This window comes from Sinohyriopsis cumingii, chromosome 6 (assembly GCF_028554795.1).
Source record: "Sinohyriopsis cumingii isolate HCF-2022 chromosome 6, ASM2855479v2, whole genome shotgun sequence".
NCBI lineage: Eukaryota > Metazoa > Mollusca > Bivalvia > Unionida > Unionidae > Sinohyriopsis > Sinohyriopsis cumingii.
In genome coordinates, this window is record NC_142966.1 from 78870402 (window position 1) to 78886080 (window position 15679).

The following is a 15679-nucleotide window of genomic DNA, read 5'->3' on the forward strand; positions in this document are numbered from 1 at the left end:
GTCCAAGGTATATGGCACAAATTTGAAGATATTTTACAGCTGGTGCAGTAGGAAAGGTGTTAATCCTAGCTGTCTCTCCTGAGTGTAGTGGCAGATTTGATTCTTGTCCTGTTCTAAGAGAGAGTATCCAGCTTTCTTTGGTAGCCCCACTCCCCTTAGAGATCTCCAGTCTCAGTCTTTTCTTCCCTGGGGGTTGATCAAGACAGACTTTTCTGCCTAATTAAGGTGTTACAGTTCTATGTGGCCGCATCGAAAGGTAGAAGATAGCATAGACAGTTTGTCTTTCTACCTACTAAGGGCTCTGCCAGTATATTGTATCCACCGTTTCCAGGTGTATTGTCCTTATTATAAAGAAAGCTTAACACCCTCACCGAGAAGGACCATGAGAATGAAAGCCCATGAAGTCAGGTCTATTGCTACTCCCGGCCAGCGTGGGTATCTCAGTAAACAAGCCACCAGTTAATATACTGGTCTATCATGCACTGAAAATGGCGTTAAACCCACAAAACAAACAAATAAACTATCGTTACTCCATGGGACTATTTTAATCATCCATCGTTGGAAGATGTTCTGAAGGCCACATTTTGGCGATCACATATAAAGGGATCAAAGGAATCATACCTCATTCTTAATTATAAGAAATACACTACAAAAAACAAAGTACTTGAATGTATTCTGTATTACAAAATCAATGCACAATCGTAGATTATTCATCAATGCACAATAACATTATTAATGCGCACAGAGCACCGCCCAGCGACCATTGATCTTCGTGGCGCTCTCGACAGTAGTTTCAAAAAGAATTTTAGTTTTGGTCTACTTAAAATTGAAATTTAGAGTCCTATGGTGAATGAATGCGTATTGCAACAACTTTTCTATTTGGTCTAGAATGGATGGATTTTGTTTTTATGTTGATCCAACACAATTCTGCTTTTCTGATTGTGATGGACTGGGTTATTCGGTCAATTCAGTACATTTTGAGAAAATTTAAGATGCATAAAAGCATGTATATTAATTACAATTCTTATAACCAGCTAAAGAATATATATGTTCATGTCCTGTGACTCTCATATCACTTTTGGTGGGACCCTAGCTATGACCTGTATCATACAGTGTGTTTCCTTATATCGCTAGTCTAACATTGTATCAAAATAGTTACAAGTGGAAAAATGCAAAGCAGCTGTTGATTGACAGTCCATTTAGCCATCTGAAATACTACTCTTTCGACTTCTTGGCTTATTGGCTCTGATGCTCGTAATTTCCTACCAAACCCTTCAGTTGCATTTTTTTTCGAACCTAGTATTTTGACAGATTTGTAAAAGGGTACGCTTCTGATAAATATGTGGTAGCCCTTGCACTCAATATGCTTTTGTATGCTATATTGTTAGAGAACCTATAGAGCACCGATCCTAGTCAGAACCATTCTATTTGGGAAAAGACGTGAATATAACTCCTAAAAAAACTGTTTCAATGATCAGAGTTATATTTTCTATTATTATTTGTTGTTGACATTGTGAATATTATTTTCATTCGCGTGCTTGTTTGAAAGTTTCGTTTGTGACTCAGTGAACTCATCCACATCAGTAACTTGATCATTTATACTTTCAGACGAAACATCTCTTTTTAGCTCATTCACAAACAAATCTAATCAACCAAAACCTAAAACAAATTATATATGCGTGTACATGATTTGTTTACCAAATAGTTCCTTCTACACTATACTATTTTTAGGCACACGTCTTGCACGTGCGTGACCTATCAAGATGTTCAATGTCGTAAAATTACTGTATGATTTTGATAATGTAAAGTGAACGAGACAAAAATGAGCATATAATTACAATTATTTTTAAAATTATTGTTACGAAAAATGAAAACGTGCTTTTAATATTATATCTTTTGAAAAATTACTCGGGAATGTGCGTAAATTCCTTACTGACGGAAACTACAGAAGTACCGGAAACTGGAAAAGTACCTTAGTACTTACCATCAGCAACAAATATCGCGGTATACCGGTAATACCGCGCATGTCTAATGGTTAGCAGCCTTTTTTGCAAAAGCAAACAATGCACACACACACCCTTTTCATTTCTCTATAAAGAAGGTACACTTTTTGTGTGTAAAATGCAGAACTATTGTTCATTGTACATTAAATGTTTTGTACTTTTAAGGAAATAATTTGTCTATCTGCAAAACTTCAGAGTGACTTTAGCCACCCTAGATTTCAATGCACTGACTGACCATATCTAATGTCAGTTCATTTCGTCATTTCGTGTCAAGTTAAACTTTGTGGATATAATTTTTGGGCCAAACCGAAAGATCGAGATGGACAGACAAACAGACAGCCAGAAGTTTCGTAGTAGCAAATAGATGTTATACGAATGAGCTGTAGTAATCAAAAGCCTGACATGGGTGTCTGAGAGAGAGAGAGAGAGAGAGAGAGAGAGAGAGAGAGAGAGAGAGAGAGTGAGAGAGAGAGAGGAGGGGCATCGCCGGACAATATCACAACCAATACGGCAACTTGGATATGGAAAGAGGTTTAAGGCCGTTACAGCTGATGTTGTAATATTCTATAATTTTAAAAACAACAACAGAAAAGGTTCTTTTTCAAAGCCCTGTCTAGATTTCTTGGGAAATATATACTGCTCAATTGATTTCTAAATTAAACAAAAACCAAATCCCACTGCTTCTGGAATTTCCATCTTTATCTCCTTTTTTAAGTTTCTTTGGACACTTTTTATAACTGTCATTTTTACTGAAATTTATAGCAGGTATGGCCATTTTTTGTCTCAATTTCATCCTGTCTTAGACGTTCTTTTTATCTGACATTGTGAACATTTTGGAGCCCAATGTCCTTTCTCTTGCCAGACATAACAAGCATATTTACTTTTGTCTTTAGAGGTGTAGTCTGGAATTTCCTAGAAGTCTTCTCTGAAGCGTATTTTAGGCCGATTCTTTGTAAATCTCTCACAGGAAGTGAAAGCTGGTTGTGGTTCTTCCATGTGCACAGATTGAAACTACATGTGTGCATTTTCTTATTCAGAGGGGGTCTGTGTGACGACGGAAATCGTGGCACTGCAAACCCTCTAGTGTTTTCACAGAAGAGTCTTGTCACAAAATAATTTCTGTCTTGAAGCTTGCTCAATTGCTATCCCTTTAGAGCATTCAGATAAACAACATTCGCACCTAATATTGCCGCGATGGTGGGGTCAAAATTCCACTCAGCAAAATCAGAAAGTGCTTGAGAGCCACTCAATATTTTTTCACATCGTACTTGAGTCATGCCACAATTCCCATTGTGATAAAATAAAGATTCTTGAATGCACATATCGTATGCGCGAAAAACAGTACAAAAGTTCAGAATGTGAATTTTAGTCTCTTGTAAATAAAGAATACAATCCAAGACATGGACCTGTTTCTTATAGTTCTTTTCGTCAATCAATACTTCTTCAAGTTCGTTTTCATATCTTGGGATATAAAATTGATGATCTATTCGACGACTTGTTCAAAAAATGGACTTTTTTCGTGAGCAAACGTTAATCTCATTGCTATTGGTATTAACATGCTACCCACAAACTCGAGTGCAGCTATCTATATCCTTCTATACTGTACATTCTGCGTTAAATCTACTAAAATTAATGGAGATGATAAAATCATTAACCTGATTAACGCCAATGATCATGCAAATCAATAGTACCAAATGTTCAGTATCTAGCGCAACACACCAAAGCAATCAACACAGAACAGTTCAAGATAGGGAAATAAGAACAATCACACATATGGTCTCAACGTGAAATTTAATGTTAAAACTGTCTATAGGTTTAACATTACGGGTCTAATTAGTCTCAAACGTGAAATGTATTGTCAAAAAATGTACATAGCTTTAACCCTTATCTACCTCTATCGCCTCCAACGTGAAACATTCTGTCAACACTACACGTACTAACCAATATGTCGTTTTGGAGTAAGCAACACATAGTTATTTACTCTCCAAAACACAGTGATCTACTATCCCACACTCTCTCATCTGCTATCCAACACAGTCATCTACTGTCCAAATGTAACAGATAAAATCAGTTTCTACACGAAAATATGTGCTAGTGAACAGCAAGACTAATTTGGTTCCCACGACACTGAATGTTACTGTAACAGGAAAAGTCAGATTCTTCGCTAAAATATGCACTATTGCAACAGTAAGAATCTGCTCTGTGTGCGTGTGTGTGTGTTGATCTCTTTTAAAATCCCTATTAATTAATAGTTTTTACGAGTTAGGTTTGATGAGTTCGAGTCAAAATAAACATTTTCTAAAGTTGTCTTTGTTTGGCGTCTTTTTTATACATTATGATGACATATTCTTATTGCAGTGATAGAATTCCAAAAGCATATGCTATACTATTTTACTTCCTCAAACTAACTCCTTCAATACACAGAGCCATGCGATACGCTCCTCCTTGTAAATGGTTTTAAGTTTCTGGATAGACTCTATTCCGATTTCTTCTTTGTTGTTGCTGAACTAATTTTTGTTCTTCTTTTATAAATGCAAAAAAGCCCTAACTCTGTCTTCTATTTCGTTCTGAAATCATCATAGACTGGTAATAATGAAAGAGAGGTGAATGTGGTACTGTGCTTGAATTTTTAAACACGATACATCATAAAAACACTCATGAATACATATTTTGGAAGTGACGTCACGCATACACTAGGATTTCAAGGATCCGATAAAATTAACTTCATGCAGGCCTAGTTCGTTGATTTCAAAATTGTAACAATAATAACGATGATCTCTAAAGTGACAGCAAGGAGCCGTTACACTGAGTGAATCACATGGACGCCTGTAACATTAGTATAGCTGTTTCGATATAATTCAATAAGTGAGATTAAAAGGATGAGATTCCCGATGATGCGTCTATTTTCTTCGTTAACGAAGCCTTGGGGTCCTATTAAAATATGCAAAGAAAGAACCGACGCCCGTGATGGGATTCAAAAAAGAGAAAGACAGTAAAAGAACAGAAGAAATGAATTTGAGTGATTTGTTTTTTAAAATTTCATCGCTATTCTTATTCACGAAAATATATTGAAAATGTGAAAAATGTCTCTATGTCTTGATTTGTTTCTTTTAAGTAGTGATAAGCTATTCACGCGCACATTTTATAATCCCCCCCCCCACACACATACACATTCAAACACACAAACACGTTCTGTGTAGCATTGGGAAAACCAAAGCAAGCCAGTGTACTACCCCCAATAATAATAAATGAAAAAATAAAAGCGGGTTGGACTGGCACATTTGTCCGAAAGAATAAAAATAGTGTATATAGTTACACTCTTTTTAGCATCTCCTTGCACTCCACGGGCAAGGGTTATAGGAATTACAGAAGTGGAAGGGGTGTTATTTTTGTCTATAAGAAGTGGGTGGGAAAGGTATTAGGGAATAGGGTTTCATTTAGCTTCTAAGGGATTTAAAAGCTATTTTTGCATAACCGTTGGTTCTCACCGTACCTGTCTTTTTTGTGCATGAATGGCTGTTGGTCAGTTCAAACAATGTATTGGTTTGTATGGGATGTTTTTAACATTACAGTTCCAGTTACAAATCGGAGAACATCACCATTTTAAATTCCCGTGAGAGACCAGAGTGCTGTCTCCACGTGTTATTCCCATCAAAGGCCAGAGAGATCCGTTTAGTCAAATTGCTAGTGAGGTCAGAGAACTCTAATATGTTTAATTCCTACTGAAGTTAGAAAGTCCCACCATATTTCATTTCCGGTAGACACCAAAGATTAATTTTTTTTATTATTCACTTTTCAAACTTCTCTCCCCTTTTATTCTTCTTCTCATATATATATATATATATATATATATATATATATATATATATATATATATATATATATATATATATATATATATATATATATATATATATATATATATATATATATATATATATATATCTATATATATATATATATCTATATATATATATATAAATTATATATATATATATATATATATATATATATATATATATATATATATATATATATATATATATATATATATATATATATATATATATATATATATATATATATATATATATATATATATATAAGCAAGTCCCTGTATTTAGGAGGTTTAGAATACGAATACGTTGTGTTATTATTGTGTCAAAGGATGTTGTTTGAATCCGTGACCTCAGATGTCATCTGTTTCATTCATTTGTACGATATAGTTTATTTTATTTATCGAAAACATGACTAAAAGATTTTAAATCTTTTGACACATGCCAGAGGAAATTCAAATAAATTTTTGTTCGAAAATAAAAGGAAGAATAACAATCACACACATGCAAATGTTGCAATGTGTATTGACTGCATATTATTCTAAACGATATAGTGTTTGCTTGTTTAGAGTTCGCCATTCTCTCTCTGATCAAACAACTATTCATAAATTTAAAAAAAACAATTCTTTGGAGTAGTCGAAATAAACTACAGAACCACCGAAACACATGCGCAATATCATGTGCGCGTGCAGATACGTTTTGATAAATGAGTAAAAATGACGGGTACAGCGTTTGGGTATCTAAGGAACCAGTGCCAAGTTTTCGAACTGCGTCTAAAAGTTGTCAGATTTCGTCCTTGTTGTTGAACATGGTCATGGTGATCTGTATTCGTCGTCTGTCTTCTGATAGCCTACTTGTAGGTCTTGAACGTTTATTCACGTCATCAGCCCTTTTGGACTCGGTTTTGATCCTCAGCTTCTCTATTGATAATGTATGTTCGCGTTCCCTTGCATCATGAAATCGAGTGAACGATAGAACTGAAATTCTCATCATGCCTACATAGCCTGGTTACTTGCCGGTTGCCGGTCCTTCCAAATTCAACATTGGTGACAGGTTAGCGTCAACTCGTTCGTTTCTACGTAGCAGCATCTATCTGTTCGAATAAGTCACATGTCCCTCAAACCTTCAGATACCCGTCCCTTGGACAATTTATAACAAGAAAATACGTTTTTTTTCGACTTCCACAGAAAAAATTTGATGGACTAATTTTTCGAAGGAGAATACTTAAAATTTTAATTTCGTCTGGGAAACACGACCCCTTTATTTAGAATAGATAATCAGGATTAAATGTAATTAGCCGTCGAAATTTTACACACGCCCAATTAAGTTTGAATAATTCACTATTCCGTCTCTCTTACATAAACACCTTAGGACACGTAATTCAAATGGCACAAAATTATCTCCAGATTTTCTCCACTTTGTCGTTGTTCCGCTACTTAAAGCCAGATTCACATCTCCCCATCTGTCTGACCGTTACCCCAATTAAAAATCAATCACGGCCTAGAGCAGAGAGGTTACAACCATTACAGTCTAGTGACTAACCACTGTAAGTAACATTAGTCCATTTAATTTGTTTCGGGTCATACTGACCGCGGCAAGATTCACTCAGTTATGTGTTACAATAACATCTCACAACATGTATACTGTTACCCACTGAAAATGATTTTATTACATACAATTATGAGATAAGTGTATATATCTAGATTCGCAGTTAAATAAACTATTTTTTTTTGTTCTAGAACAAAGGTCTCCTTGTTAGTTGACGGTTTCCATCATTCTTACAGAATGAATGGCGCAATTAAAACATGTCTTAATTTCAAAAGTTAAATAATGACTGTCCTAATGGAAAGTCAATATATTTAATATTTCTTTTGATAATGGTCGGTTTGATGTTTAGAAACGCTCTCACTGAATTCAGGACAATCGAATAATTGATTGCTACCATAATTTATTTTATAATAAGACAATTAAACCTTTTGATTTTCCGAAACTACCAAGTTATGCATGTGCAAATATAGGAATATATGTGTTTGGGTGTTTCCCGCATTTTCGCGAAGTGAGTGGAAAGAGTATTTCCAACTATCAATCCTTCCTCTCCTTATCGTTTTCCTGTCACACTTTCGTTTCCTTTCTAAATCTTTACAGCCGCTCGAGATGATGGATGAGACATTCATAATACGTATGGTTCCGCTCTACAACTCGAAATTTGCAAAGGGTTTATTATGAAAATAAAATAATTTCATCCTTGGTTATCCTTGTTTTTTTGTTGTTTGTTTTAATATATAAAAAAATACATTGTATATCTTAGGTATTATTAAAATAAGTTTAATTCATTCTGTTTTGGTGAGTGATCGATGGGTGTAATTTGGGTTAGATAGTATCCGTCCTGGCCTTACTTCAGATGTGTACCTAACAATAGACTGCTAGCTCCACTTGAACACTCTCACTTCCATGATTTCAAAGAAACTTAGAGAAAAAAACAAAAAAGCAAAAAACCAAGCCGAAAACTTCTTGATACATTTTATATACTCTAATAATGTATTTATTGCACTTTTAAGGCTAGTATCATCTATACTAGCAATATTCAATTACCATATATCTATAATTGCTAAATTTAATGTACTTTGTAAATAAGTACACGTTAGTACGCACGTACACATTACATGTAAAGAAATTTCAGCTACAGTTCATAAAAGTAACTGTACATGTTGTCAATGGATACAACTTGAGCATATACCTGTCTCTACCTCAGAGAGTCAGAATAACTAGATCTATACATTTATTCATATCTCAAAGTTATGTCAATTACCCCATTAGGTGCCATCATTCAAAGTCACAATCACGAACGTTTAATGGGTTTTGTTTGGTCACACGTTCCTTTCCACGCTATACGGTTCAAGCCGTTTAAGATACATGGATGAAACAAGGCAGCTACACATTGCAATGAGAAGATGTGTTACTGGCCACAGTCACTGTCAGGTGACAATATATTTTTTTGTCACCACATTATTCTCCTCGCTCTACAACTTTAAAGCCGTTTGAGAAAAATGGAAGAAGCTCGGTATACTTACATAGCTTGAAGATTTGTCGCTAACCGCAACTTGGATGCTATCTTCCAGGGCAAGGTCGCGGATTGGTTTGACTTGGTTTGGTGTTTTTACAGCACTGCAGCAAATGAGGAAAATAAAGTATTTTGCCCAAGAACACACCAAGGTAACCGTTCTGTGAGCTATTTGAAGTTTACCGTCATACTCCTTTCCAGCCTATTGTTTTAAACCCGTTGACACGTTCAGGTTTTATTCGGGACACTGTATCCCATTATATGTGCAGGTGTTTGATCTGATCACCTAGATACAATGGCGTCACCCTCTATGACATAGATAGCAATGCGAGTAACTCTAATGTACGCAATAAGAGTGCCTGGCCTTACGTCCAATACTTAGAACGTGTGTTCACGCCCTCTCTTACGTATTTTCAGTCACTGCATGGCGCCATCACCGTAACAGTCATGACGTAGTATAGCCACTATCAGTTATTTATTTAAAACACAGGATTCTTTGCGATGGCAGGGAGATGAGGCGATCGTTCAGATGAAGAAAGGTTTACATCCAGTACTCAGTAGCTTTGCCGCAAGACGGACATAAGCCCCGACATGATCAAAGATGAAAATATGTTTAAAAACAAAATTGTCCTTTTTTGACAGCGGTAGCAGCATTAATAAATAAATACTTTTGAGATAGGATTTATTATTGTGGGCCGTGCATGAACCTTGTTTTCCCTATGTTTGTAGCTGTAACTAATGTGTCTTAGCATGAAGTGTTTAAAACAAAAGAGCTGAAACACTGTATACAGCTGATTCTCATGTCTTTGGTATTATAATTGGTTTCAAATTAATTACCTGATACTGCATCTGCAAATGCATTCATGCACTTTATATTACACGAGATTCACCGATTTCATACCGTTTCTCTTACCCGTGTATGTTGACAATACAACTCACCCTTAAACAGATACGGCCAACATAACGTTAAACCTGCTGGCGTCTTGTCCTTGCAGGAGTACACAGTCTCCAACTCCAAAGGAAAATAAATTCACATGCATGTAAAATATTCAGCCGGCGTAATTTAAAGTTCGACCGAAGAAAACATGACACAAACAAACGTTTGAAGACTAAACATACGTTTTAAATCTTTTTAATAATTCATTTTATGGAGATAAAATTACACTTTCTTTACAAATTGATCCCTCAGCTGTGATAAAATGGTTAGTGCCTTTGACCACAGAACGATATTAGCATCGTACAGTAACTTTACTTACAACCCTCCTCTGAAGAATTTCTGTATTCGCTTTCATTAATGATATCGTGTATCATTTACCAAGAGACGCAATTTAACATGCACACCTTTCAACCATTGTTTCATCGCGAAATCCTCGCATTTCTTTTCCTTAATTCTTCTCTCAGCTGAGGAAACGTTATTAAACCAAATTTTGATTCCATGAACAATACATAAACATATTTTGGATATTGATATTACATTATTAGTTACAGTTAACTACCATGCAAATAAAGAAAAGCAACATAAACTATACTCGTGTCGTTGCAAGTTTCGTAAAAGCACATACAAAGAGACCTGATGCTCCTAGCAGAATTACAAACACGGAATAGCTTCTACATTGACCGGACAAATTAATGTTCGATACTGCGAACTGAGCAGATTTTGCGGTATTTAACAGCGAGGCTGCCAATCAAAGGGCCCAGCAAGATTGACTATCTATCACTGGACACATGTGTGCATGCAAAATGCTGTCCAATGTGTTTTTTGGAGGTGGTCATTTTCACTTTGACTTCACTTTATCATTGTTTGCAACTGTTCCTGTCGCCTTTCTAACCCGTCTACTTGACTGTTGACACCTTTGTGAGACATCCGAGTGTTATTAAAAGACATTGATAAAAAAATCACACTGATAATTTGAAGACTGAGCAGCTTTAAAGGGTAAGATTTAAATGCTAGATTTGAATGATGACGAAAGATTGCGGGTAGCCGTAAAAGGCACTATTTATGAGGAAACGGCCGATATACGGTAATAAGAGAAACCTCTATATACACTAATAAATAAATATCAAATATTTTTGTCCGTTTGTTTTTAATAGAAACATTTACAGTCTGTGCAGTAATAAAAGCTTATAATAATGACTCCTAAAATTATTTTGTTATAATAATACAAAATTTCTTTAATTATTTTACGACTGTCATGTTAAGTTTCGTCAATCACGATAATTCACTCGGCACTGACCTCATATTTCTTTTATCCGTGTGCGTACTTATTGCGTCCTTACCGTCGGTCATGATGATTCACTCGGCAGTTGCCGTACATTTCTTTCATCCGCGTTCGTACTCACCGTGTCTGTCCAACAACTGCATGAAATGTAACACTTGCTTATTAAACACCTCCATAGTAAACTATCGTAGATCACTATATTGACAAAATCTGTCACATTTAACAAAATGATGTAATTTATGTACATTACCTGTGCCCCACCCTCCCCGTGAGACAACCTTCTGGCTTTTTATTGTTAAACTACATGGAGACTCCAGATTTAAGTCGGATCATGAACATTGAACTTAATATAATTTCTAGAGGATTCGTTAACATATTCTTTTAGAGGGGAGGGGGTCAGTAATGTCATAATGTCAGTTCATACATGGAATTTTTTCACAAGTTCAGTGTATGCATTCTTACTGATGTTGTGTAACCTCTATCAAAGCCTAACTTAATCTCATAGATGGAACAACAGGAGTCACTAATCAAAGACTTCAATCAAACACGGACACAGTTTCAGTCTTTATAAATCAGCCAGTCAAACACTCTGACACAGTTTCAGTCTTTATAAATCAGCCAGTCAAACACTCTGACACAGTTTCAGTCTTTACAAATCAGCCAGTCAAACACTCTGACACAGTTTCAGTCTTTATAAATCAGCCAGTCAAACACTCTCACACAGTTTCAGTCTTTACAAATCAGCCAGTCAAACACCCTGACACAGATTCAGTCTTTACAAATCAGCCAGTCAAACACTGACACAGTTTCAGTCTTTATAAATCAGCCAGTCAAACACTCTGACACAGTTTCAATATTTATAAATCAGCCAGTCAAACACTCTGACACAGTTTCAGTCTTTACAAATCAGCCAGTCAAACACTCTGACACAGTTTCAGTCTTTACAAATCAGCCAGTCAAACACTCTGACACAGATTCAGTCTTTACAAATCAGCCAGTCAAACACTCTGACACAGTTTCAGTCTTTATAAATCAGCCAGTCAAACACTCTGACACAGTTTCAATATTTATAAATCAGCCAGTCAAACACTCTCACACAGTTTCAGTCTTTAAAAATCAGCCAGTCAAACACTCGGACACAGATTCAGTCTTTATAAATCAGCCAGTCAAACACTCTGACACAGTTTCAGTCTTTATAAATCAGACAGTCAAACACTCTGACACAGTTTCGATATTTATAAATCAGACAGCCAAACACTCTGACACAGTTTCAGTCTTTATAAATCAGACAGTCAAACACTCTGACACAGTTTCATTCTCAGCTTGCTCACTGATAATCAGCTATTGCCACCACTTCTTTCATGATTTCTTGTTTATTTTGATGGAAATTGTATTTTATACATTAATAATTCCAAATTGTAAGAATTGACCGTGTTTTCTAAACGGTCACGTGATACTGATCTGTAATTTCGTACACATCGATAAATTCTGCGGACTACTTTTGGTTCCCTGTTTCCAGGTAATTTGATGTGAAGTTTTATCTATCTATATCAACGCCTTAATCTCTAATAATAACAACAACAAGCCCCCACTCACTCACTACTGTGATTTCTGATCAAACTTTAAAAACCCGAGATTAAAATCGACCATTAGAAGTTAAAACAATGCAATTGCACAGACCTTCCTGCACTCCATCACCCACCCATTTTGCAGAAGAAGGCATAGGCAGGCTTTACAAGCCGATCTCGGCAATGGTTACATTTCGCCTCGATAACATGTTTTAGCAGCTGTTATTAAAGGTCAGGGTCATATGTGAAGCAAGGGGTCTCACTAAAAATGGACACGATTTTGCTTTTGAAAGCAATAAAAAAAAAAAAAATGAAAATAATGATCATACCAGTATATCGATGTCATTACACGCTATGACACTACCTTATATTACTGTATAACGAATTGATGGCTAGCTAAAATCGGGCGTTGAATTGTGTCGCATTAAGAGGCTAATTAAAGAAAATTTTGATCTACATAAAAGTGAATGTTTTGTTGACGGAATCTGCTGTTCTGATGACAGAAGGCAAGTAAATTGGAATTATAAGGATTAAATGATCATGGTTGGAACTTTATCGAGGGGTAAACTGTATCTTCCGACCTTACGTTAACTTTGTCAGTGATCAGTAAAATTTACACATCGATAAATACTCAACCATGATCATTTAATCCTATTTTTTGTAAAGAGTGTAAATCATATATGTAATGTTCTAATATAGATTGTAGCATTGCTAGATAGATGCTCGTTTTTTAGTATGTGTAGACGAATATAGATATTTATCAACTAAAGCAGTGTTTGTGTTTTCTAGTGTGCGTAGATGAATATACATGTTCATTAACTGGAGCAGTACTACGTGCATGCTTGTGTGTCTTTCAGTAGGTGGATACGAGAATATATATATATATATATATATATATATATATATATATATATATATATATATATATATATATATATATATATATGTGTGTGTGTGTGTGTGTGTGTGTGTGTGTGTGTGTGTAATAAATTGACTGCGAACAGTACAAAACTAGTAACTAACTAGCCTTTACGCTTTCGACTCTTGATGAGTCTTTCTCAAAGGCAAATATAAAACATAGCAAGACAAACAAATAAAACAGACAAACCGTTGTCTTTGCAAAACTTTACACGACTACGACTTGTTGCGTATGCTGGAAGATATTTTGTATTGACCTAGAAATCGATGAGCCATAGCGACGTCTCTTATTTTACGGAAATTTATGTACGCGCAAATTATATCTCGGATATTTCATCGTTATATTTGTAATTATAAGCTATTGGGTGACTAATAAGCACATTTAGAGAATTCTTGAAAAGAAAACACGTCGGCTGCAAAAAGATAACGATCATGCTATGACGGATTCCATGATACAAGCAGCCTAGATAACATTGTATGGTTACATATACGAACAAGTAATCAAATTGTAAGTTGTTGGATGTTGGAACAAGGAAGATTGACTACAGGCGAAATCTATCTATACATCGGTTTGTCTTCTTATATATATATATACTTACGTGATAAAGGCAGATTTCGAAAAAAGATGGCAAAACAGATTTATATATATATATATATATATATATATATATATATATATATATATATATATATATATATATATATATATATATATATATATGCATTCTGTCTGATTTGTCATCTCTTTTCGAAATCGACATCTGCCTTTGTCACGTTCTACCATGTTTTACAAAATATGAACAAAGAGTTAAGCACAGAACCTTTGTTACCTTATACGATGTGAATATGACGAAAACGTTATCCTTAATGAACGGGTCAACATTTAGAATGTTAGCCTTGAATACATTCCGGTTATAGTCGAGTAGAATCCTGGTCCAAATGATATACAAGCCAATTAAATATGGATTTAAAACCAAATAAAGTTGAATATTTATGAAGAGTTAAGACAACAGAGTCATCTATATTCCCGCCAAAATGTCTAGTAGGCACAACGATTTGCACGATGTTATGTATAAGAAGTTCGCATGTACTAAGTATAAAGGGAAGTGTTACGATTGTGAAAGTAAGATAAACTCGTTTCTGGGATATTGGTCTACTTTCACTCTGGAAACGGTAGTGCATATGATTGAGGGCTTGATGGGCATACAATAGGGAAAACATTACATATACTTGGTGTGTGTGCGTGTGTGTGTGTGTGTGTGTGTGTGTGTGTGATTTGGATTTATAAAGTAGCTTTAGTACTTATCAGTCATATGGCTACGATGTCTGCAGTTTACAGTGATGTCTAGCACTGGGACATCATGCCGCAGATATGTAGTATGATGTCCCACCCAGTCACAGTATCCTGACACCAGGCAGACACGTCCTAACACTTACCTCTTTATGCTGAGCACCAAGCGAGGCAGCTGTTAGTATCGTTGTGCAAGTCTTAGGTATGACTCGGCTGGGGGTTCGAACCCGCGACCTCCCGCATCCGAGGCGGACGCTCTAACCACTAGGCCACTGGAGTGGTCAGGTACAGATAATAAAGCAAACTATTTTCTCGATTGAGAAACAAAAGTTTTAATGATGGATGGATGGATGATCGATCGTATCGACGGAGAAAAACAGATAGAAACATAGCAATAAGAATACTGAATAATTCCTGAAAACAAGAGGCACATCTTGACCAACCACTAGTGTAATAGATGTGTATAGTTTGACATTAAATTGTGAATAATGTATAAATTGATGAACAAAAACGAACAATGAAGTTAAGGATATTGTAAAGGAAGAATTGTAAATATCAGACGGTATATTGACACTACTAATCTCATATTTGAGCGAAATATCAGAGAGATATCGTGCACAGAGTTGGAGATCTGTGTTGGAAAGTGTTGATGATGGATGGATGGGTTGACAGAAAAAGAATAGATACATTTGAAATATTGAGACTTAAGAACTATTAATAGCATTGTATTGGAAAATATCGGGCTGAAAGTCATGTGACGCGGAATGCCTGAGCTTGAGAGGG